The 25,500-nt window shown below is 51.0% G+C and overlaps 1 pseudogene; it reads left to right on the forward strand.

Annotated features, from left to right (window-relative positions):
- LOC138511116 (zinc finger protein 585A-like) overlaps positions 1–25,500 on the forward strand; it is a 501,977-nt pseudogene that overhangs the window by 50,209 nt on the left and 426,268 nt on the right.

A 25,500-nucleotide genomic window follows, 5' to 3' on the forward strand; every position in this document is an offset into this window, starting at 1 on the left:
CACAGCTCGCAGTTCCTCTTTTATTGCGTTGAATCCATTTACCGTAGAATTAATAGTCATCATTAGTTCCCATCGAGTTATCTGGAGCCATTTTGCGTTTGCGTAAGCCTGTAGTCCTGGATGTATTATCGAGGAGAAGAACATTGCTGCTCTGCTGAATAGTCTGTGGTCTGGTGGAATTGAAGTGAGTGCTGTTTCCGACCTTCCCCATAGGTAATTTCCTGTCAGAGGTTCTCCTTGTCTTTTCTTTCTATTCAGGACAGTATTATTGCCGTCGGTTTTGCTCTCTGGCCCCTTCTGAGGTTGTACAGATCTCTTCTTCCTCTTGTTCCCTTCATCCATTTTGGGGAAGTTCGCCACATTGACATGTTTCTGGGGTACCACTAGTGATGGTACATTAACGTGCACCATTGTGCATATACCATTCCACAGAGGGGGCAGTGTGTGGTATGCCTTTTTTCCACAGGCCCAGTAATGGTCCATTACTACTGCTGTTCCTGCTCCCCCCCTCAGGTAACTCCATCACGCTTGCACAGTTGGTGTTGTATCCTACGTCCACCTTCCCTTTATGTTGGTAGCATACCTTAGGCGCAGTTAGCGGCAGTATTGTTATTGGGTCTTCATCCTTCTCCATCCATGTGAGCATGGGTACGTACTTGACCCAAGTCATCCAACATCTATGGTTGTGTCCATCAATAGTTGAAATATTTTCTCTTGTTACCATGTTGCTGCCAACCACTCCTATGTCCCATTTGTTGTTCATGTACACCTTCCCTGTTATTATCACCAGTGGTCTTTCTCAACATCCGTTTTTACCAGGGACTTCAGTGGCGTACCAATCACATGGTAGGTACTGTAGTGTTACTTTCTTTGATTCTCCTTTTTCAGGACCACTTGTTATGTATCTGAATCCTTCAGCATGTAAACTGCTCTTGTGGTAACTCAAATAAGTCTTGAGGAAGTTGTTTTCATATGGATATGTATCTCGTGTTTTCCACACCAGTTGCACCCCTGTCCCTTGAAATCTTCCTTTCGTCTGGAACAGTGCCAGGTATATTATACATCGTGCTATTTTTTCATCTATCTCCGTGGCAACAAATGTTCGAGAAGCGCTCATGGCGTATGGGATTAATGAGCAAACATAGCAGCTGTCTTCTGTTGTCTGCTTACCTATGTGGGTCATGTGTTGGTACCATATGTTGTTTGAGATGTGTGCTGAATCTTGTATGATATGATATGATATGATATGGTATTTGTAACGCGCCTATACACAAGTGTTTCAAGGCGCGACGAGGCAGGGAGGGGGGGAAACAAGGGGAAGACAGACAAACGATCCTACTAGGCCAGGTGTCATTCAGATCGCGCAAGTGCAGAGGTAAGGGGAAAAGGAGAAAGTGCAGGGGGAGGAGGTGGGGGGGAAAGTGCAGTACAAGGTAAGTAGCGTAATAAAATAATAAATAATAATAAAAGGGCCAGCTGGTGGCAAGTGCGAGGTAAGTGCAGAGCAAGTGCTGGGAAGGGGGCTGTAGGGATGCAGTGACAGTCCCACAGTGCAGGGGGAGCCAGGGAGGCAGTGCAAGTGGAGAGTGGCTGGGCCCTGGACCGAGGTCACAGAGTGGCCCAGATGCAGGTTTAGTGCAAACTTCAGTGGGGAGTTTAGCAGGTTTAGCAGGGGAGAGGGAGAGAGAAGGCAGAAGCGAAGAGGAAGGTTTTGAGGTGCTTCCGGAACCGGAGATGGTTCTCCTCAAGTTTCAGGGAGGCAGGAAGGCTGTTCCAGAGGGAGGCCCCTGCTGCGGAGAGAGATCTACCCCCAGCTCGTTGCTTCGAGAAGCGGCTGACCATGAGGGAGTTGGAGACGGATGAGCGAAGGGCTCGTGAAGGCAGATATTTAGGAAGAGAGAGTTGAAGGTATTGTGGCCCCAGGCCCCAGAAGGCCTTGTGGACAATGCAGAGGGTTTTGAACTTAATCCTCGCAGCCACTGGGAGCCAGTGAAGAGATTTCAGTCCTGGAGAGATACGGTCCCTGGGCTTGAGGCCAAGGACAAGTCTCGCAGTTCTGTTCTGGATAAGTTGCAGAGGGCGGAGAGTGGAGGCAGGCAGATTAAGATAGAGGCTGTTACAGTAGTCCAGCCTTGAGAGAACCAGGGCTCGGGAGACAGTGAGCTTCTGGGGGAAGGAGAGGAAGGGAAGAATACCTCTGAGGAGGTGCAGCTGGTAGTGTGACTTCTTAGAGACGTCAGAAATATGAGGAGAGAAGGAGAGTGTGGAGTCGAAGATGACCCCGAGGTTTTTAGCTTTGCAGGTAGGGGCAGGAAGAGGGCCAAGGGAGGCCGGCCAGAGAGCTGCAGGAAAGGAGGGAGTGGGTGTGCCGATGAGTAGAATCTCAGTCTTACTGGCGTTAAGGCAGAGGTCATTGGCGGCACACCATTCCTGGATAGCAGACAGACAGTCGGAGATGAGGGAAGGAGAGGAGGAGGCCGAGGGTAGCCTGAAAATGAGCTGGGTATCGTCCGCATAGCACTGAAAGTGGGGGCAGAGAGCGGCGATGCGGTGGGCAAGGAGTGCCAGATACTGATTGAAAAGCCAGGGAGAGAGGTTGGATCCCTGGGGGACACCACAGGTGGAGAAAAAGATGTCAGAGAGGAAGGAGCCCATTTGGACCTGGGAGGGTCGACCGGAAAGGAAAGAGGTCAGCCATGCCAGAGCCTGACCAGTGATACCCAGGTTATCACGGAGACGGTTGAGCAGGATGGCATGGTTGACAGTGTCAAAGGCAGAGGAGAGATCGAGCAGAATGAGAACACAGGGAGTGTTGGAATCGAGGTTCAGGAGCAGGTCCTCACGGATGTTCAGGAGAGCAGTTTCCGTGCTTCTGGCCGCTCTGAAGCCGGATTGATGGTCATGAAGATTACCAACATATTCAGCATGGAGGTTAAGCTGGGAGATGGCCAGTTTCTCAAGGAGCTTGCCCAGGAAGGGAGTAATGGAGATTGGGCGATAGTTGGCCGGGCAGGAGGGGTCGGAAGAGGGTTTCTTGAGGAGGGGGTGCACAAGGGAGTGCTTGAGGGGGGATGGGAAGACTCCAGAGGCGAATGAGTGGTTGCAAAAGTCAGCTAGGGCAGGAGCCAGGGAGTCGATGTGGTCCTTGATGGTTTTGGAGGAACAGGGGTGAACCTGTTTAGACGAGGTTTTCATAGATCGGACTTGTCTGGAAACCTCATCAGCAGAAAAAGGTGGAAAAGCAGAGAAGGAGGGCGGAGGGGCGGCTGCAAGAGAGCAAGAGGAAGAGCAGGGAAGAGAGGGAGGGAGGTGAGAGGAGGAGAGCGAGGACAGGATGTCCTGAGTTTTTGAGATGAAGTGCGAGGCCAGTGCAGTGCAGAGGGCCTGGGAGGGGACAGGAGAGGTAGAGACTGCAGCAGGGTTGGCCAGCTCCTTGCAGATTTTAAAGAGTTCGGCCAAGTTGTTAGATGCCTCAGAGATGCGGGCTTGGATAAGGGCTCTCTTCTTGGTGAGAACGGAGAGCCGGTATTGCCTTTGGAGCAGGCGGCAGGCCAGTTTGTCAGAGGATGAACATGAAGCACGCCATTTCCTCTCTGCCACCCTGCACTTGCGTTTTAGGGTGACGAGATCCGAGTCATACCAGGAGTTACATTTGGCTTTGGGCTTCAGGCGGATTCTCATGACGGGGGCAAGGATATCGAGAGTATCAGATATAGAGGAATAGAGCATGGAGAGGGCTGCGTCAGGGTGGGAGTCAGCCGAGGGGGGAGAAGGGGCTGAGAAGGTAGCAGCGAAAGCCTCAGCTGACACGCGCTTCATGGGTCGGATGACCGAGAAGGTGGGTGGCAGTGAAGAGGGTGGCTTTGCCTGTGGGGTAGGGAGGGAGAGGTGGGAGGATAGGAGAAAGTGATCGCTCCAAGAGAGAGGAGTGGAGAGAGGGAGGGAGAGGGGAAGGTCAGAAGAGATCAGAGCATCAAGAGTGTGCCCTGCAGAGTGAGTAGGCCCAGACGGGAGAATAGAGAGTGAGAGAGAGTTGCAGAGTTCGCGGAAGAGACCAGTGGGGGGACAGGAGGCATCGAGGTGCATGTTGAAGTCACCGAGAAAGAGGAGTTGGGTGGTTGAGGACAGGAGTGAGGAGGAGAGGTCAGCCCACTCAGAGAGGAAGGAGGAAATTTGACCAGGTGGCCGATAGATAGTAGCCACGGTAAGGGAATGGCTAGGAGAGAGAGAAAGTCGGCAGACAAGACATTCAAAAGAGGAGTAGGTCTGCGTAGGAGTGACAGTGGCAGGAATCCACTCAGGGAAGATAAGGGCAACACCACCCCCTGAACGGTTGGGCCTGGGCACGGAGAGGATCTTGTAGCCGTCAGGTAGGAGTGTGTCAAAGCTGGTGGCAGAGCTGGCAGTGAACCAAGTCTCAGTGAGACCGAGGACGTCGAGGTCCAGTTCCTCAAGAAGGCGACAGATATCAGAGGAGTGCTTGATGGCAGAGCGAGAGTTTAGAGTGGCAATGTGGAGAAGGTTGCCATCCTTGAAAAACTTCCGGGGAGGGGTACAGATCAGAGGTACGCCCTGCGGAGGTGTTAGAGAAGGAGTTGAAGAGGGAGCAAGAGAAGGGGCAGGGAGGGAGGGGAGAGGCAAGGTAGCCGAGGACAGAGGAGGGGGGACAGCGGGAGCGGAGAGGTATGTAGTTGTCAATACCTTTATTATCTGAGTATGTGCTGCGTTTAACTCTATTTTCCTTGTGTGGGATTTTACTAGTACCACCTGACGTAACACCTGTTGCAGCTGGGGGTGGGGGTGTATTAGGTTTGGGTACAGCAATAATATTGATAGCATAGCTGTACTGCCATACAGAGGCAGCCAAGAACCCGGTGGTCATTAAAATCCCTATCAATTTTATTACAGATGCTAATTTCACCGGCATTTTGCTCTTACCTTGCTGCAGTCCGGCAGCTTATTCTTGCGACGTTACAGTTGCCCGCCTGAAAATTCTTAATATGCTTGTTATTAGTGTTAGTTGTCGTTTTTAAGCTCTCCCTATCAAGTAGTCATTCAGTGCCCAGGCGAAGAGCTGTTCCCACACCAATCTAAGCGATCTATCTCTTAGGGCAGGCAAGTATGGTTGGAGGTGGGGCATTGAATGTTCTATGGCCAAGAGGAATGCTGTGTAGTAGACACGTACCCTCCTTCTTTTCAGGTACGTTGGCCTTTTTATTTCATATACAAATTGGTATGACAATTCTTCCAGGTAATTATCGTCTGAGGGTACCATCTACTCCTGGGCAGTGAATTGGTTAGTTATCTACTTTCTTAGTAGTACAATAATACGCTGTACCTGCATGTGCGAGAGAAAAGAAAGAGAACATTCAGGTGTTTACATGTGTATATGTGCAAGACCATGTCCTTCAGTTCAGTTATTACTACAGTGGGTAGGGGGTCAATGGGCAGAGGGTTTGGGGCTCAACTGGCGGAAGTCTCTTTACTCTTTAATCATGTAACCATGGGGTGGGCGGTACGGGGATCACCCCTTTCTTTCCTAGTAGTTGTCTCTGGGGAATCTGAGGGGTGACAGGGTATGGGGACACTTAGGCCGTTAGTTGTGGTAGGAGTCTCTTCCTCCGTTGGTGACGCTGTTGTTGTTCTTCCAGTGGCCCTGTCGGTGGCGCTGGGGCGGGTCTGGAGTTTGTAGATCTTTACGTCGTGTAGGTGGTTCCAGGCACGTTTGTCCTGTAGCTTTACTGCTCTCGTTGATACCTCCTCTACCAGATGGGGCCAGTGAAGCGTGGGCTGTTCCACTTTCTGTTGAAATTGCGAAGTAGTACGTGGTCACCTTTAGCAACTTTGCACAGTCTTTCCTTCTCCAATTCTTTATCCGCGTCTTCTTGTTGATCGCTGTTAGACCCGCCCCGCGTGCGCTCGAGCTGTTGAGACACAAACACTACACTAGTAATCAAAGAAGACACATATTGGTACATTTCATCACCAAGGACATTTGCAGTACTATCGTGGTCGGTAAATGCTCTTGATGTTGGCGTTAGGGGAAGGCGCATTTGACGTCCGGTAACCACCTCGTGAGGGGTGAGGTGGTGGTCGGAACCTGGTCTATTCCTTAGCTCAAATAGGGCTAGTGGAAGGCAATACAACCAACTCTTCTTTGTTGTTTGCTGTATTTTTGCAATTGCCTCCTTTAATAGGCCATTCAGGCGTTCACATACACCGTTGGCCTGTGGGTGGTATGCACATGCAAATTTATGCTTGATGTTCAGTAAGGATGTGATGTGCTGGAACATTTCGTTTGCGAAATGTGGGCCATTATCTAACCGCAGTACCTTGCACACTCTCCACCCGGGGAAGACCTCCCTCACTAGGAATTTAGCTGCTCTGAATGCATCTGCGTGTGAACAGGACCCTGCTTCAATCCACCTCGAGAATGGGCATACTACTACAATCATATACCTATTTCCTTGACATACGTTGATCATATCAACATAGTCAATATGGCGATGTCGGAAGGGTCCCTCTGGCCGGGGTATAGTACCTCTTATCACCTTCAGAGTGTGACCGGCCGTAAACTGTTGACATGTGAGACAATTGCTGATAAAATTTGACACATGAGAATTTAACTCGGGGCAGAACCAGTCTTCCCTAATTCGTGCTGCAATTACTTCCTTGCCTGTGTGGGCTGGGTGGTGTAGTTGGCTCAGGGCGGTGTTCAATAGTGCCAGTGGTATTACAATCTTTCCAGTGTCACCCTGGCGCCATAGTGCGTCAGTTGGTGACATTGTGCATCCTCTTTTTACCCATATTTCTTTTTCTGCCATTGGTGCAGCCGCTTGTAGCTCCATTATCTGTGTGGCTGGGAGATGGGTGCACCCTTCTCTTATCAACATCTCCTTAGCCATTCCCCTCCCTCTCCCTCTCTTTGACTCTGGGGGTTCCATATCTCACCAAAATATGCAGCATACTTCGCATGTGCATCTGCTGCTGCATTCCCTTTTGAAATGTGGTCTTCACCATTGGTGTGTGCGGTGCATTTTACCAAAGCTAATTCTTGGGGGTCATTTATTGATTCAATTAGTTCAGCCAATAGGAGGGCATGTTGCACTGGAGTGCCATCAGCTCTCCTAAACCCTCATCTTCTCCATTTCGACAGCGCTCAGTGGACGTAACATATGCGCTGTCGGAATATATGGTCACTCGTTTCTCAAAGCTTTCCTTCAACGCCAAGATTAGTGCAATTAATTCTGCTGCTTGAGCGGAATAATGCTGTGGTAGTTGTACACATTTCATTGCCACACACACCGGTACCTCCATCATTTTTACCACTGCTGCCCCAGTCCTCCTTATACCATCCCTTTGGTCGATAGTTGATGACCCATCAATGAACAGGAGCTCACCTCCCTCTAGTGCGTTCTCTTCAATCTTTCTAGTACATGAGTACATTTCAGTTATTTGCGTACAATCGTGTGCATAATCTCCTTCCTCAATTACTTCTGCTAGGAACCTTGCAGGGTTGACCGTGCTACATCTAACAATTGATAGTTCAGCTCTGGATAAGGTGATCTCATAACCTGATGCCCTTTGCGTGGTTAGGGTGGACTTAGGTTTATTCAATATTGCAAATAGTGCATGTTCCACAAACAGTGTAGTTGGGCACCCCATGGTAATCGCTGATGCTTTTTCTACCGCAAAAGCAGCTGCGGCGAGACCTTGTTCGCAAGGGAAATGACCTAACATCACAGGATCTAAGTGGCCGCTGTAAAATGCTACTGGTTTGTAGCCCATGCTTGTTTTTTGAGCCAACACTGCTTTCATTACTGCTGAGTCGCAATGTGAAAATATAAAGAATTGTCGCTCATAGTCTGGGGTTGCCAGTACCGGAGCAGTTGATATCGCATCTTTCAGTTCATCAAAAGCCTCTTTCATTTCCATTGTCCACCCCAACTTTTTCTCCCCTTTATTAGCTTCCTTTAACGCCTCAAGCAGGGGTCCTATGTATGAGCTGTAATCAAATACCCATGCTCTACAGTAGTTGCACAGACCCAGGAACTGCTGCAGTTCCCTCACTGTTTGTGGCACTGGCGTTTTTGAAATGGCCTGTGCTCTTTGTGGTGCAATCTTTCTTCCATGTTGGGATATGAGCTGACCAATGTAAAGTACCTGTTCTTGACAGTACTGTAACTTTTACATGTCTACCTTGTAACCTTTTTCAGCCAATATTGTCAGCATCTTTAATGAGTCCTCTCTGCATGTTCTTTCGTTTGTACTGCAAATTATTATGTCATCGACATACTGCAACACTGTGCTTTCCACTTCAATGTTACCCAAATCCATCTGTATTACTCTGTTGAAGATTGAGGGTGATTCGCAGTACCCTTGTGGCAATCTGGTTTGTTTCCACTTTGTGTTTCTGTAAGTGAAGCTTGTCAGATCTTGTGAGTCTGGGTGCAATGGTATTGAGAAAAAAGCATTTTTAAGGTCGATCACTGTAAATCGTGATGCTTCTGCTGGAATGCCACACAATATTGTGGCCGGGTTTGCGGCTATGGGGTATTCTGCTTCTACTATGTTGTTCAAGGGCCTGAGATCCTGTATGAAGCGCCAAGACCCCCCTCTAGCCTTGCGCACTGGGTATACAGCCGTGTTACATGGTGATTCTGAGGGGACCAATATGCCATTATCTATAAGGGCCGTTATGGTTTCATATATGCCCTCATCTGCCTCTTTTGATAGTGGGTACTGTTTCACTCTGGGGAGTATTGCATCTTTTTTCAATTTTATCCTTACTCCCCCTATACTTTTTATGCACCCCACGTCATAAGGGCTAGTAGTCCATACTGATGTGGGTACTTTTGTCATATCCTCCTCAAAGAAGGGAACTGGGGTGGATGTGGGTGCCTCAAGTGCCATTGCAATTTTCTGTGCCACTTGTTTGTACGCCACTCTTAGCCATATTTCCACACTCATCATAAACACCATTTCACCTTCCTCCTTTTCTTCTGAGAACAGCTCCTCATCTGACACCTGGGTGAGTCTACATCCTTCTGCTAGTGCTATCACTGCCCTCCATGCTCTTCCTTCTCTGTCTTGGGCATGTACCGCAATGTAATCAGCTGTTGCTATAATGCTCTCAATGTCCACTGGAACCACCTTTCCTTCTGGTTCATTGACTGGTGTTTCTGGTCTGAACAAATAGGCTGCTGGCCTCCTCCAGATCTTTCCCTCTATCCCTGGCATCCATGCAAATGCCATGTCTGTCCCGTACTGGAATAGTTCGCCATCTACTGGCTCAGCCCTAATCGCTGTCTGTCCGCAGTATGCTTGCATAATCTGTCGTGCTGTGAGCATGTTAATTCCTGGAGTAGAGCAAATTATGCCGTCCTCCGTAAAGGAGATCGTCATATTCAACCTGTTCATGATGTCTCTCCCCAGTATATTTACTGGTGAGGCACTATAATATAAAAGTGGGACTGACATGTCATAATCTCCTGTAGATAAGGGAATGTTATCAGTAAAGGGAACCAACCCTCTAGCCCCAGAGAATCCTTGGGTGTTCATGGCTTCGCCCGACATCTTAAATTTACCTTCCCTTATGCAAGACCGGGTCGCCCCGGTGTCAACAAGGAATGATAATTTTTTGTCACCTATCGTTACCTCTATGCGTGGTTCCTCCGCACTATTAGGTGTTACCGACAGGATGGGACACACCAAGGCCGTCTGTGGGCTGTCCTATTGAGGGTACAACGATTGACCATTTCCTGTGTAAGGGTTGTGTCCCAGGACCGTCACCCTACCCAGTTGTGTTTATTGTGCTTGGGGTTGTTGTGTTATCGCTACCTGTTGTTGTGGCAGTGAATATGTCTGTGGCTGTTGTTGTGTTATTAGTTGTTGCTGTTCATTTCCCTGTTGCAACGTCTGCTGTTGCTGTATGCCCTGCTGTTCCTGTGTGGGCCTTGGTTGTCCCTGTTCGCTCCATGATGGTGTTCCTGGTCTTACTCTACACGTGCGTTACATGTGCCCTACTAATCCACAACTCCAACACACCGGTGGTTCCCTACTCTGCCATGGAAAGCTTCCTGTGTTGTCCTGGTATACTGGTTGCCCGGTGGGGTAGGAATTTCTAAGTCCTCCCACCTGCTGTTGTGTGTTATATCCGTATCCTCATCCTCTCATAATTCCTCCTCTTCCCCTGTTGTAATTATAATACCCAGCTCCTGGCATTGAGTATCCTCCTCCCATGTTGGTCGTGTATGGTTGGAGTTGTGGCACCTGTTGTGTTATAGTCTATGAGGGTGGTATTTGGGAGGGATCTTGTGCAGCCACTACTTGTGTGGGGCTTTGGGTCATTGTTGTAGGTGTAGTTATTAGTGCCCCTTCCATTGTGTATTTAGTAAGTTTTTTCTGTACTAGTTTAGCCTCTTCCGTTTTCCTGTCCTCTTCCTTTTGTTTCATTTTCCCTTGCCATGTCCTACAATGATGTACTATTGTCAGTTGTATTTCTGGCCATGCTTTTGCTTCCATTCCCACTACTTTCTTCAGTTGTTTCTGAACTCCTTCTGGGAGCCCTTGTACTAGTATATGATAGAATATTGCTGGTGTTTTGTCCCATTGTTCTCTAGTTTCCATGCGCCACTTCTCTTGGATTGCCTGGATATAATCAACAGGATCTTCGTTCTCACGCATCTTGCGTGAGGTAATTACTCCTATGTCTGAAGTGTCTGGGTACTGTACCCTCAGTGCCTGCCATAGTGCATGTCTGCAGTTTGCGAATGGTGCCCCATCGTGCGATGTGTTTGCTATTGTTACGCCAGTGAATCCCGCTCTCTTCCAAATGTCATCCGCTGCATCCCCTAATATCGATATTAGAAGGCCCTTTACATCTCCCACTGCCAGTTTCTGTCCTGCGGTGTGTTTTTCCATTTCATATATCCATTTACCCGCACCTCCACTTAAGGATGGGAGCCTGCACTTTATATTTTCTTTGTCTGTATGCTTACAAGAGACGTACTGTGGTCTAACCCCTCCCCTCTCCAGAAGTGGCATTAAGTTGTGTCTCGTTTTACCCCTTGGGTTCCATAAAATCGAGTCCTCACACCCCTCCTCTTCTTCCCTCTCTCCTACATCGTCAATTTCGTCCGTATTTCCCCTGCTCGTAACTCTTTCTTCTCCATCTTTTCCCCTTCTTCCATCATTTCTTGTATTTAATGTGGGCGTGTGTATTCGTCCTTCCTGCCTGCGTCTAGGGAGGTCTCTAAGCCTACCTGCATAGGGTGTCAGTTCGTTTGTGAAGGGCGCGAGTTTGATTGTACGTAATGAGCGTGAGGTGGTTGAGCATGTAGGGTGGGATGGGAGAGGGTGTGATGGTGACGGTGTGGCTTCATGTGTCTGTCTTTCCGCTATTCCTTGCTCTTCCTCCTCACTTCTCTCCAGTTCATCCTTTCTCCTACAGATCCATGGTGAGTCTGTATTGGTCCGGGTGGTGTATAGTTTATCTAGGCTTTCCCTGTCACTGTTTCTTCCTTCCTTCTCCATTCCTTCTTCTTCCTCACTACAAAAGTCATTCGTAAACGGCAGCCCCCACTCTGTCTTTTTCCCCTTGATTGTTACTGTTTTTAAGTCTATTAGATCCGGTTCTCCCTTTTCTCCTTTACCAACCGCTCCCCTTTGCGCTGATGTTGTTGCTACTTCTGTGTCTCTATGTACATACCCCCTTACTTCACTCTCCCTTCTCCTATCTTCTTTCCCCTTCATTTCTCTCCTCCATCTCTCTACCAATTTCCTCCCTTTTCCTTTTTAATACCTCCATTACTTCACTACTCACCTTTTCCAATATCCTTTCATCCTCTTTCTTCCTTTCCCATCTCACCCTCTCCCTTTCTAATATACTCTCTATCACCCTCCCTTCTTCGTATTTCTTAGTCGTTTCTGATAGTAATCTCTTCTTCCACATTGCCATTTCTTTTTCTTTCTCTTCTTCTTCCCTTTTCCTCTCTCGTAGCACTGCTCTTGATACCCTTTCTGCTGCTGCTTTTACCCTTTCAGCTTCTCTCCTTTGCTCCTCAGTTCGTTCCCTTATTTTTTCCAATTCGTTCTTACCTTCTTTCCTTTCCCTCGCTCTCTCTCTTTCCTCCCTCTCGAGCTGTTTGATCAGTTCATTCTGCTCATCCCTTAACTCTGCTAGTCGTTCCTCCAAAATCTCTTCCTTTTGTCGTAACAGCTCTTCCCCTCTCATTCCACTCTCCCTGGTATTATCCTCGTCTATTTTCCTTACTACCTCCTTCTCTTCACCTGTTAGTGAACCTCGTAATTTTAATAGTATCTGCGCAGCTACCCACTCATCATGTCCTATTTCCACAGTTTGTTCTTCTCCAGTCCTCCCCTCCCCTGCTGGCATCTTCCTATGAGCCACATATGGTGGCGGGCTGTATGCCGGGTTCGAGTACCCCTCAGCCGCCCTTAACTGTCCTCTTTCTATTTCTCCTAATTCTCTTAAAGGGTACAACCCCCCTCCCTCTGTTTTCACTACCTTTGCTAGGGGTATATCGTTGCTCTGTTCCTTTTTTATTTCATTTTTTTTTTAGTTATTATTCTTTTCTCCTCCCTCTTGTCCGTTCCCCGTGTTCTTTGGGTATTCACTCCCCTTTTTCCCATTCTCTCCTTCCTCCTTAATCTCTTTTTCTTCCGGTATTTCCCCCACAGTGAACATTCCATTTGGTCCTGGTCGGGACCCTTGGAACATCCTCCATAAGTTAAACACCTCCACGTGGTGTGTCAACTTCTTCCCTTTGTATGTATTATGCAGATGGTTTAATAGTGAATGTTGGGTATATGGATCGAAGCTACCATTAGGCGGCCATGGTGTTATCATTTTGTTGTCCGTCCCCTGTGTCCATTCTATGCTATACTTCATCAGTTTCTCCCTATGGGGTGACAGTGTTGTACATATGTGTTGTAGTGGGGTAGTGAGGGTGTTCCCCCACCCTCCCGATCCTGTCCCGTATGACATAGTAGCGCTTCACTTGTTATCCTTCCCCTATTTGGTAGCTATTATCTTACTAACACTTACAATACACAGCCTTATACCTTTACCTGGCCCCGTAAATTTGGGGACTTGCGATAGTCCGCTAAGGACAATTATTGAAATATAGTATTTACATTTATATATTTTCTTCTTTCTTTCTTCCTTCACACAACACCCTTACGGCCTCCTGCGGCAGAGGCGCACGTAGCCCCCTGCGGCTGCGTACCCCTTGTGACGTTCTTATACAGTCGTCCTATTTTCATTTGCTCCTCCTCCTTCTTCTACACTTGCCGTGGCCGGCGTTCTCCGTGCGCAGCCACGTCCCCCGTTTCGCCTTTCCCCGATCAACTCATTACCGTTTATCTCCGTTTCCACTCCCTTACCACAGTTCTCTTCCCCACCACTCTCAGAAAGAAAGATGCCTTGTGCTCGGGATATCCTATGAAAGCCCTACTGGTGACGTCACCGATCCCTTCGAACTACTGGTAAGTTCTTCATATATTCTTTAAGTCCAAAATACACTTGCAATCTACCCCCGTTAACCTCACAGCTGTCTTCCTGTCACTCCTGGAACAAGGTAATCAATAATATAATCGGACTGCGCACGCTGCGTCGCCTCGCGTGTGATACGCCCCTCGACAGGAGGGCTTAACCAGCCATTTATCTTCCGTATTGGGCAACTAACTAGCTACCGCCTACAGGGAAACGTCATCTACCTATCGAGTTTCTTGCTGGAACAATAGGGATCCTCATCTACTCATTGATCAATAAATGCCAAATCGTAGGAAACCACACACACACACACCCTTACACGTAGTCGCGACCTAGGCCAATCAGTGAGCGGCCGCACGTGATGTTTTTGTGCTCCACCCCCCTCTCTCGCGTAACGTAGCCGACTGCTCTCGCACTCGTTCGGCTACCATTCATTTCATTGCCAACACTAAATTGTCAAACCTTCGCCGCGCACCTGTCGTATTTAATTCCTCCCCCCTCCCTCACAATTTCACATTGCTTGTTGTGCGTGGCATGCTCACCAAGTTCTCTTGATGCGGGGCCGCTCGACTGCGTGCACCCCTCCAAGCGGCTCGCCACCTCCCCTCGTCTGGACCACGTCTGGACACTCCCCAACCGTGGGCGGGATACTTCTCAACCGGCTCCCGAAGGCCAATATCCGGATTGCGCTGTCCGGTCTTCTCGCAGTTCCGCGATGGTCCTGTAGTCCTCAGAAGGGTGCAATGGCAGAGGGGGCCGCGCCGCCGGGCCTCCTCGCAACGGGAGTACCTGGAAAAATAAAAATAAAAAAAGCAGATCTTAAACAGATCTCAGCAGTGCCTCCAACTTGTCGGGGGGAAATTCTGCCGGGGTCGGCCGGGCCGTCCGTAGACCGCTGGGCAGGGAGGCCCCAACTCCTCCCGTATATCCCAAAAGAGATAGAGTATGAGACACACGCAAGAAGCAAGGTGACTCTGCTGTTTATTAGACAAAACGGTAGGGATGGGTCAAGGATCGTACGAGTCCGTCCTGACACACACACAATCGTGGGGCTCGCAGGCCCTTTTTACCTTAGTATGACGCGCTACTTGCGTCACCTTAGAAAGTTTAGCAAAAAACCTATTTCCACTCTGGATTGGTTACTCGAGTGGTAGGGTTAGTATAGCATACATATAGAGAACGGTGTTAGTGGTTGAGGGTTAGTCAGGTGATATACTTGGGCTGTCCCTTCAATTTGATACATGAAAATTGTTACATGAAGACCTCTGAGGATTGGTCAATGTTAATGGCGTCAGTGATAAGAGCCCCATGTTCTGATTGGTCCGCTCGCGAGCCTCCCAGTCTGGGACTATCGCTGTTCCCAGCTCGCGGTGCACCTGTCATTTGCAACAATGTTTTACTATGGGTAGGTGTAAACAATGTGAGGATTTATTCATATGTTGGGAGGTCGACTACTCCCACTGCTGCAGATGTCCAATGAGTCTTTTAATTGTATCTGCCTGTGTCTTGAAACGTGGGATTCAGGCGTCTCCTTCCTCCTGGGCTTGGCATCCTGTCAGGTTTGGCTTTGTCACGTGAGGTGGGACCGTGTTTGAGGCAAAATTCAGCACAATTAATATTGTTTTTCCCACTGTGTGCCTGGTTTATCTTGCAGGTGTGGCCTTGGCGTCGGCTTGCGGCGTGCGAGATTGCAACATCGTGCCCTTGGCGGTGTGCTTTCGCCGGGCTCATTCTGCAGGGTCAGCAACCAAGCTCTTGCTCATTCAATGTTCATGGAAGCTTTTGCTTGCGGCCTACTAGGGCCTGGTGCATAGGTGGAACCGTTTGATGCAGGGCGCTTTAGGTTACGGTATCATATTGCTCTATCCTCAGTATCGTGTCTCCATTATATTCTTCATTATGGTACATGGTTCTTAGAAGAAGCGTGAGCAAGCCTTTTTAGATAAATTCATTATGCGTCTTGCTTTTCTGCATTTTGAGAGCCTATGTGGAAAATAATAAAGATGCACGTCCGTGGGTATGTCTGTCACCTACGTCATAGCACTGAGTATGTTCTTCGTGTGGATTGGTGTGGGAGTGTCCGGTGTGCATGTTTGCACAGGTGTGCTGACCGTTGGCTAGGTCGTCATGGCATCTCTAACGACGTGTAGGTTTAGTCGAGTTGATCCATGTCGCAGGTGTCGGCATGGGCAGGGCGGGCTGCTGGGCAGGTAGGTGGGCACATCCGTATGTTCCTGTACCAGGGTATTTGGTCGTCTGGTAGATAGGCAAACTCCTCTCGTGGCGGGTGTCTAGGCCGTGATCCTCTAGGCCAAGCGCGAGAGGGGAAGGGCGGGAGCCTGTTCTTCCATTCTCCCACTTCACGTTCATTGGGGATTTCTTCTTGTGTCAGATTGTTTCAGAGAGTGCACGGCCCTCATTACGACCCTGGCGGAAAGGGTTTTACGCCGGCGTAGAGCATGGCGTACCTTTCCGCCTGACTACGAGTTCCCGTAGCGCCATGGTGATTTTTACGCCTGCTTTTTGCAGGCGGAAAAATCCATGGCGCTACGGGACTTGTTGTTAATTACGCCACCGTACATTACGGTGGCGTAATTAACGCCTTCCCCACTCCCATTATACCCTATGGGGCAAAAATGGGAATGGGGAAGGGTAAATGGGGATTGGGGACTTACCGCTCCGCCAAGGTCGGCATGGGGCGGTAAGTCCGCCAACCACCATGGCGGAGTTGGCAGCTTAGCGCCATGGACCATGGTGCAAATTGCACCATGGTCCTCCGCCAGGGTCGTAATGAGGGCCCATGTATGTTTCCACATGTATGAAATCTGAAAGATTTCATTTATAGGTATGTTTTTGTTTTCCAGTACTTGTAGTAAGTACATTAGAAATTCTTGTGGATCTTCCTGTGAGTTTATAGTGAATTTCACCATTCCAGCACAGTAGTCCAATTGTCGTCTTATTCCAAAAACACTATATGTGTTGTCAGGATTGTTTGCTGCATTTCTGTGAAGTACTAACATTTGCAAACACGATGGGTTTGTACTGTGTGAGTAAATGTTGTCAACAATTGGTGGTAATTGAAATAGAATATTCATTGCTACATTTGCATAGCAACTTACACCAACTATATTTGAGAATTTAAATGGTCCAGGTAGTTCTGTATCTAACTGCTTTTTTTGGAGTTTGTCTTCCTTCTTTAAAGAAGTACCTGTTTTACTTTCTCTAATTGATTCTTTTTTGTTTGTGGTACTTGATGGAGTATTAGTTTCTTTTACTCTCTTTGGAGGATTTCCAGTGACGTCTTGTTGCATTTCAGTTTGATTTAGTTTTCTTTTACAACGTTTTAGTTTTTGTGGAACAGAATATGTGTTTAGATGGGGAGTGTATAGTGAGCGAAGTCTATTATATTCTAAAATGCAAGGAATATCAGCGTTTACTTTACTTACATCAAAGTTGATTAGAAATAGACCGTCAAGTGTACGTAAGCGTGATAGTGCTACGTAGCTCATGCCTTCTTTAAAGACTGTGTTACCAATATCTATCATTGCTTTGTCTAGGGTAAGACCTTGTGATTTATGAATTGTGACTGCGTATGCAAGAGTTAGAGAAAATTGTTCTCTGCGTACATACATATCTTTGAAGAGAAGGAATCTAGCTGTTGAGCGTCCTATCCGTTTTACTTCTGAAAGTTTATCAAAGAGTATATTGACAAACTGAATTTTGTTGTCACGTGGGTATGTTTGAAAGCCAACAACTGTACCCAGTGCTCCATTAGCTAGTCCTTGGTCCACGTCAAGGTTACGTTTAAGCATTACTCTGCAATTTAAGGATAATTTTAACATCTTTTCTAAGCCTGTTGTGTTTGAGATTGATTTTTCTAAATTATTTAGTCTTGTTGTGGCTTGGTCACACATGGGTAGTGTCATACCATGTACATCTAGTTTGTCTGTGGCGCTAATTTCCATTATTGGTTGCATTTCTTTACTTAGCATGATTTCATTGAATTTGAAACAGCTTGCAAGAGTTGGCATTAAGGCCATACAATTGACATTTTTGTGGGCTAATTGTTCCATAACATCTGTAGCACATGCATTATCGCCATAAAGTGCATTAATGTGCCGGGTTTTCAATGTTGCTTCTGCTTCTTTAGAAAGTATACCAACTCTCAAACTTTTTAAAATGTTGGCATAAGTGAGATCTGCAGATTGGCGCATGTTTTCTGTTAATTCTCTGTATTGGAAATGTTGCCAAAGGTTGACATTTCCAATGCTGCCAACAGTTTAACGGCAGAGTTTGTGCCCTAATGTTTTAAAAATAGGTTCACCTTTTACTGGTGTTAATTGAAGCAGATCTCCAAAAACAATAATGTGTTTTCCTGCAAAGAGCTCTTCATAGTCTGTTTTGAGTACTTCTTGTAATCTGAGGTGAATCAAAGCTAACATCAGGTTGGAGACCATGCTCACTTCATCTATTAGTAGCATTTTCATTTGTTTCAATACTCTGCGTAATTCCATTGCAGCTTCTGCAGAAAGTTTGTAATAGTCTAATTTGTTCTGGTGTTCTACTGGTAATGGTAGTAATCGGTGTAATGTAACACCACCTATGTTGTAGGCAGCTAAACCTGTGGGGGCAGTGACAACAGCTGACAGTTTGTTGTTTGTCAATTGTTGAAGGAACTTACTAATGATTTTGATTAGGAATGTTTTGCCAGAACCAGCTTCACCACTGACGTACAGTAGTATAGGTTTATAATTATGGCAGGAACATTCTTTATTTTCATGTTTTACACCATGTGCAATTTGTTTTGTTACTTCTTGAAAAATGCTACTTTGCTCATTGTTTAGTTTTGATTGTAGTATAGTTAAGTCTTCCTTATCTTCATACTGACACATGGGGGGTAATTCATAGAATCCAGCGCACAAGTGGCGCACGCGGCTGGCGCACAGTGTGCGCGTGCGAATCCCTGCGCCAGCCGCGTGCGCTAAAATCCATTTCCGCGCACAGCGTATTCATGGATTCCAGCCACCAAAACCAGCCGTGGCGCACAGTGGCGCAGCGACCCTGCAGCAGCGCCAGTTACGCCCCCAAGAACGCCTCTCGCGCAGGGAAAAGCCATCAATATACCCAATCCAGCGCAAAGGACTGCGCTAACCCTGTACCAGCACGTCAAGCGGGCTACGTGTATCACTGGGGTGCGCGGGAAGTACTTCACGCGATTGGCCCCGTGCGAGCAGGGTACGCGTATTTCAGGGGTGCGCGGGAAGTTCCACACGCGATTTCATCATGGTACGTGTATTTCAGGGGTGCGCGGGAATTTCCACACGCGATTGGGCCCGTGCGAGCAGGGTACGCGTATATCAGGGGTGCGCGGGAAGTTCCACACGCGATTCCATCAGGGTACGTGTATTTCGGGGTGCACGTGAAGTTCCACACGCGATATCAGCAGGGTACGTGTATTTCAGGGGTGCGCGGGAAGTTCCACACGCGATTCCATCAGGGTACGTGTATTTCAGGGTGCAGGGGAAGTTCCACATGCGATTTCAGCAGGGTACGTGTATTTCAGGGGTGCGCGTGAAGCTCCACACGCGATATCAGCAGGGTACTTGTATTTCAGGGTGCAGGGGAAGTTACACACGTGATTCCATCAGGGTACGTGTATTACAGGGGTGCGGGGGAAGTTCGACACGTGATTCCATCAGGGTACGTGTATTACAGGGGTGCGCGGGGAGCACCACACGTGAATTGCACGTGTGGGCCCTCCCAGGTGTTCCCTCTACACCCTCCACGGCCCCTGCAGGTGGCTCACACCACAGGGGCCTACCCTGCACATGTCCTGCAGGCACCCCATCCACCATGGCCATGCCCCCCAGCCAACCCACATGTCAACTTGCACTACTGCCCACCAACGCATGTCCCCCTGCACCCCCAGCCACCAGGGGCAACCTTCACCAGGCCCCCACCCTTGTCTCCCACCACCCCCAGCCCCCACTCCCCAGGGGCAGCCTCCACCAGGCCCCCACCCATGTCTCCCACCACCCCCACCCCCCACTCCCCAGGGGCAGCCTCCACCAGGCCCCCACCCATGTCTCCTTCCCCCCCACCCCCCAGCACTGTGGGGCACCTGCCAGCAGGCCCCCACCCATGTCCAACTCATGTTCCCCACCACCCCCACCCCCCAGCACTGTGGGGCACCTGCCAGCAGGCCCCCACCCATGTCCAACTCATGTTCCCCACCACCCCCACCCCCCAGCACTGTGGGGCACCTGCCAGCAGGCCCCCACCCATGTCCAACTCATGTTCCCCACCACCCCCACCCCCCAGCACTGTGGGGCACCTGCCAGCAGGCCCCCACCCATGTCCAACTCATGTTCCCCATCACCCCCACCCCCCAGCACTGTGGGGCACCTGCCAGCAGGCCCCCACTCATATCCAACTCATGTTCCCCACCATCCCCACCCCCCAGCACTGTGGGGCACCTGCCAGCAGGCCCCCACTCATGTCCAACTCATGTACCCCTGCACCCCCACCCCCCAGCACTGTGGGGCACCTGCCAGCAGGCCCCCACCCATGTCTCCCACCCCCTCACCCCCCAGCAGTGCAGGGGCAGCCTCCACCAGGCCCCCACCCATGTCACCCACCACCCCGACAGCCTCCACCAGGCCCCCACCCATGTCTCCCACCCCCTCCACCCCCCAGCAGTGCAGGGGCAGCCTCCACCAGGCCCCCACCCATGTCTCCCAGCACCCCCACCCCCCAGCCACCAGGGGCAGCCTCCACCAGGCCCCCACCCATGTCTCCCACCACCCCCACCCCCCACTCCCCAGGGGCAGCCTCCACCAGGCCCCCACCCATGTCTCCCACCCCCCAGCAGTGCAGGGGCAGCCTCTACCAGGCCCCCACCCATGTCTCCCAGCACCCCCACCCCCCAGCCACCAGGGGCAGCCTCCACCAGGCCCCCACCCATGTCTCCCACCACCCCCATCCCCCACTCCCCAGGGTAAGCCTCCACCAGGCCCCCACCCATGTCTCCCACCACCCCCACCCCCCACTCCCCAGGGGCAGCCTCCACCAGGCCCCACCCATGTCTCCCACCACCCCCACCCCCCCAGCAGTGTGGGACAGCCCCCACCAGGGCCCCACTCATGTCTCCCACCACCCCCACCCACCAGCCACCATGGGCAGCCTCCACCAGGACCCCACTCATGTCTCCCACCAACCCCACCCCCCCAGCAGTGTGGGGCACCCTCCACTAGGCCCCCACCCATGTCTCCCACCACCCCCAGCCACCATGGCCAGCCCCACCAGGCCCCCACTCATGTCCCCTATCACCCCCACCACCCAGCCACCATGGGCAGCCTCCACCAGGTCCTCACAATCCCCAATCATGTGCGTTATGGTCAGCCTCCACAGCCAAAAAGCCCTACCAAGTAACCCATTCACCCACATGGAAATTGAAATTACATGTTACACCCCCAATGTCCATAAAGCAAATGAACCCATGTCCGTCACACACAATGGTTGCAATTGAATGGGAAAACACCCAACATGACATGCATGAAACCAATGAGATGATACCAGACAGTGAAGTATGAAAACAAAATTGTATTAACAAAAAAAATGCAAATTAAATGAAACAAACTACAATGGCAATGAAAAAAAGAGAAGCAGCATGTCCGTCTAAAAAAATAAAAACTCCAAATCCAAAAAAATGTTGTCCAAAGTCACATTAAAAATAAAATCAATCCAATGAAGAACTATGTACAAAACATCCAAGGGTCCATGAGCCGAACTGAACAAAGGAAACCTACAAAAAACCCTAACTAAAATTCAACTATATACAAAAAGTGGAGCAGTGTCCGTCGACTCCAAATCATAAAAAGAAACAAAGGAAACCTAAAACTAAAGAACTATATACAAAGGCGGCGGGCAAGTCCAGCGGCTCACTCCGTGGTGTTCCGGGCCAGGGCATCATCGAACTCCTGTTGGATGTCCCGGAGGCGGTCCTGTTCCATGGCCCGAGGGTCCGCAGGGACGACGCCGTCTCCTCCTCCAACCCCCTGCGGATTGCCTCGAGGCACTCGGCCCGCCTCAGGGCCCTCCGCATGGAGTTCTCCGCCCTGACCATTGTGAGCCGCGCCTCTTCCGCCCGCCGCCGCTCCGCACCTATCTGCTGGCCCAACCGCTGCCACACAGAAGACACACCCCGTCCTGGGTCAACCTGCCCTCCGGCCGATGCCTGCCCCTCCGATGTTGAAGGCCCCGAGCCTTCATGGCTCCCACCACGTTGCTGCTGCTGCTGTGCCTCTGCCCGTGCACTGCCTCCTGCTGCCTGCACATCCTCCGCCGGCTGGGGTGCAGTTGTTGATGAGGCCACCCCTGCTGGACATCCGACTCCCGACTGTGGCAGGGATGCCTCCTCCACCAGCCTGGCCGCACCGTCAGAGGCAGCTCCACAGGGCACCCAGGTGACTGATGGGTGGGAAGATGGCACAGAGGACGACTGGCGCGTAGGGGGTCCAGTTGAGGAGGGGGTCGGAGCAAGCCCCATCAGACCGAGGAATCCGGCCTGGGTGACCTGTCCCAGCAGGCTGACGTGGTCAACGAGCCATTCGAGATGACGTGCAGTCTCTCCATGAAAAGACTGCAGGTCACCTCGCATGGCCCGTTGACGCAACGCCACACCAGCCAGGACAGGCTCAACCCGGACCTGGATAGCCACGTCCGCAGGCAGAGGAAGGCCAGTTGACGTGAGCTCATCCCCTGCCTGAAAATGGGTCTGGACGTAGGCATCCCTGCTGGTGCAAGATGATGCAGGGACAGGATCGGGGACAGGATTGCACACAGGCACCTCCGCGGCGGCCTGTGCTGCCTCCTGTCCCTGGTCCTGCACTGCACCACTAGCACCAGTGGGATCCCCACCTCCAGACCCCGTCTCTGGTGCTTGCACGGCCTCCTCCTCCACCAAACCCCCCACCAACCTGGATGACTCCGTGCCATCTTCCCCTGTTGGGCCCTGTGGGGTCCCAGCTGCCCCTTCTGCTGTCGAGGAGTCCAACTCCAACCTCCGCCTCTTGGACCTCCCCCCGGCAGCTGCGGCCTGGGACGCGGCACCGGACTCCTCACTCCCCGACGAGATGACAACCTGGGAGGGGAGCCGGGCCTTGCGTCTCCGGCTGGCGGTGGGATCCCCGCCGCTGTGCTCCACAGCACCTTCTCCGCCCTCTTCATCAGTTGACGCTGCAGACAGGGAGAAACAAAACATAGGCATCAGGGCACTGTACAATGGACACATACACACATGACAGTTGTACATGAGTGGCATTGGCAAACCTCAGACATCTTATCACAATCCCCAACACACATGTCATTACAACTCGCACACATGAGCCATACCACAGCCATATCGCAACTGCCACCACCATCCATACACATACAACAGCATGAGCAGCCAAAGGTGAGCCAGACATCACATGCAACACAGGAAGTGCACCACACATGTACACACACCACCACACTTGCATGCATGTGTACACCTCTGCCAAGTGTCGCACTGTTCAGACGGGCATCCATGTCACATCTGCCAATCAGGCTTCCACATACCGCTGTCACATGCATCCATGTTGCATCACTGTTGCACCCTTGTCAAATACACACACATGCACATGTACACAATGCTGATACATGCAGCCGAAAACAACATACATGCGTGACATCACGGACATGTCTACTTACATACACGTTCATCCAAACGTGTGCCCAAACAACTGCATTTGGCATGCAAGCCTACACACACAAGCACCATCCATGTCTCACACATTACAGCCCTCGCATGTGTCAGCCCCACGGCCCTGTACACCCCCACCCATACTCGACCCCATACAAACAGATGTGCAACCTGCACACTACTGAATAAACACCACACGCACTGCTCACAATCAGGATGCATGTACACTCACCGCTCAACTCCAGACGGGTCTGCTTCTCTAGGACCTGGACGTGGAGCGCTGGGGATATGCGTTCCAGGACCCTCATCTGTTCTTCCGACAAGAGGCCCCGGCGCCCCTTGGCATCCGCTTCCTTCAAGAGGCGCCGGGCCTAGTTCAGGGTCCTGGACCTGAAGTCCTCCCAGCGCTTCCTGACATGTTGTAAGTCGCGGACTGCCACCCCCTCCGCGTTGATGGCAGTCACGATGTCAGTCCAGATCCGAGTCCGTCCTTCCTTGTCGGCGCGGGAACTTCCGAAGAGGGCATCATACTGCCCCAGGACTTGCTCCACCAGGACACCAACTTCGGTGGCACTGAAGCTGGTGCCCCTCTGCCTCTCTGGCCGGGGGCTGTCAGTGGTCACAGATGGTGTTTGGCCCGACATGACAACCCCAGAGGCAGGAGTGGGTGGGCAACTGGGTCCTGTGGCTGGGCTGTGGAGCGATGGAATCCCAGTCGGGAGTCTTCGGTTCCAGCAGGGGTGGTCACAGCAACAGCACCCCTGGCTGATGTGCAGGCAGCAAATGGCAGGGCACGTGGGCAGCAGGCAGTCAGGCAGCAGCAGATGACAGGTGGGAACGTGCTCGGGGCTCTGGGGGGCAGTAGTTCTGCCTTCTGGGCAGGAGCGTGGTCTTCCGTGTGCTTACGCGTGGCCAGCTTGATACGGAGTGATTTGGCACGTGAAAAATCTGCACGTCAGCGTGTAATTCGAGGAAAGGCCCTTAGCACGTAAGCGCGTCTGCATGCATACGCATTTTCATTGGACAGAAGGCCCCTCAAGCGCAAGCGCCCGTGTGACGTGACGCGTACAGACGTGCATGGCCCTTTCCTCGTATTACACGCGGACGTGCAGTTTTTCACGCGCGCTTACGCGCATGGCCCTTTCCTCGTATAACACGCGGACGTGCAGTTTTTCACGCGCGCTTACGCGCATGGCCCTTTCCTCGTATTACATGCGGACGTGCAGTTTTCCACGCACGCTTACGCGCATGGTCCCTTTCCTCGTATTACACGCGGACGTGCAGTTTTTCACGCGCGCTGAAATGGCCATGCACGTCTGTTCACGTCACAGGGGCGCTTGCGCTTGAGGGGCCTTCTGTCCAATGAAAATGCGTATGCGTGCAGATGCGCTTACGCGCTAAGGGCCTTTCCTCGAATTACACGCTGACGTGCAGATTTTTCACGTGCCAAATCACTCCGTATCAAAGCTGGCCACGCGTAAGCACACGGAAGACCACGCTCCTGCCCAGAAGGCTGAACTACTGCCCCCCAGAGACCCGAGCACGCTCCCACCTGCCATCTGCTGCTGCCGCCTAACTGCCTGCTGCCCACGTGCCCTGCCATTTGCTGCCTGCACATCAGCCAGGGGTGCTGTTGCTGTGACCACCCCTGCTGGAACCGAAGACTCCCGACTGGGATTCTATCGCTCCACAGCCCAGCCCCAGGACCCAGTTGCCCACCCACTCCTGCCTCTGGGGTTGTCATGTCGGGCCAAACACCATCTGTGACCACTGACAACCCCCGGCCAGAGAGGCAGAGGGGCACCAGCTTCAGTGCCACCGAAGTTGGTGTCCTGGTGGAGCAAGTCCTGGGGCAGTATGATGCCCTCTTCGGAAGTTCCTGCGCCGACAAGGAAGGACGGACTCGGATCTGGACTGACATCGTGACTGCCATCAACGCGGAGGGGGTGGCAGTCCGCGACTTACAACATGTCAGGAAGCGCTGGGAGGACTTCAGGTCCAGGACCCTGAACAAGGCCCGGCGCCTCTTGAAGGCAGCGGATGCCAAGGGGCGCCGGGGCCACTTGTCGGAAGAACAGATGAGGGTCCTGGAACGCATATCCCCAGCGCTCCACGTCCAGGTCCTAGAGAAGCAGACCCGTCTGGAGTCGAGCGGTGAGTGTACATGCATCCTGATTGTGAGCAGTGCGTGTGGTGATTATTCAGTAGTGTGCAGGTTGCACATCTGTTTGTATGGGGTCGAGTATGGGTGGGGGTGTAC

The sequence above is a fragment of the Ambystoma mexicanum genome, chromosome 6p (genome assembly GCF_040938575.1).
Source record: "Ambystoma mexicanum isolate Mex_15411 chromosome 6p, UKY_AmexF1_1, whole genome shotgun sequence".
Taxonomy (NCBI): Eukaryota; Metazoa; Chordata; class Amphibia; order Caudata; family Ambystomatidae; genus Ambystoma; species Ambystoma mexicanum.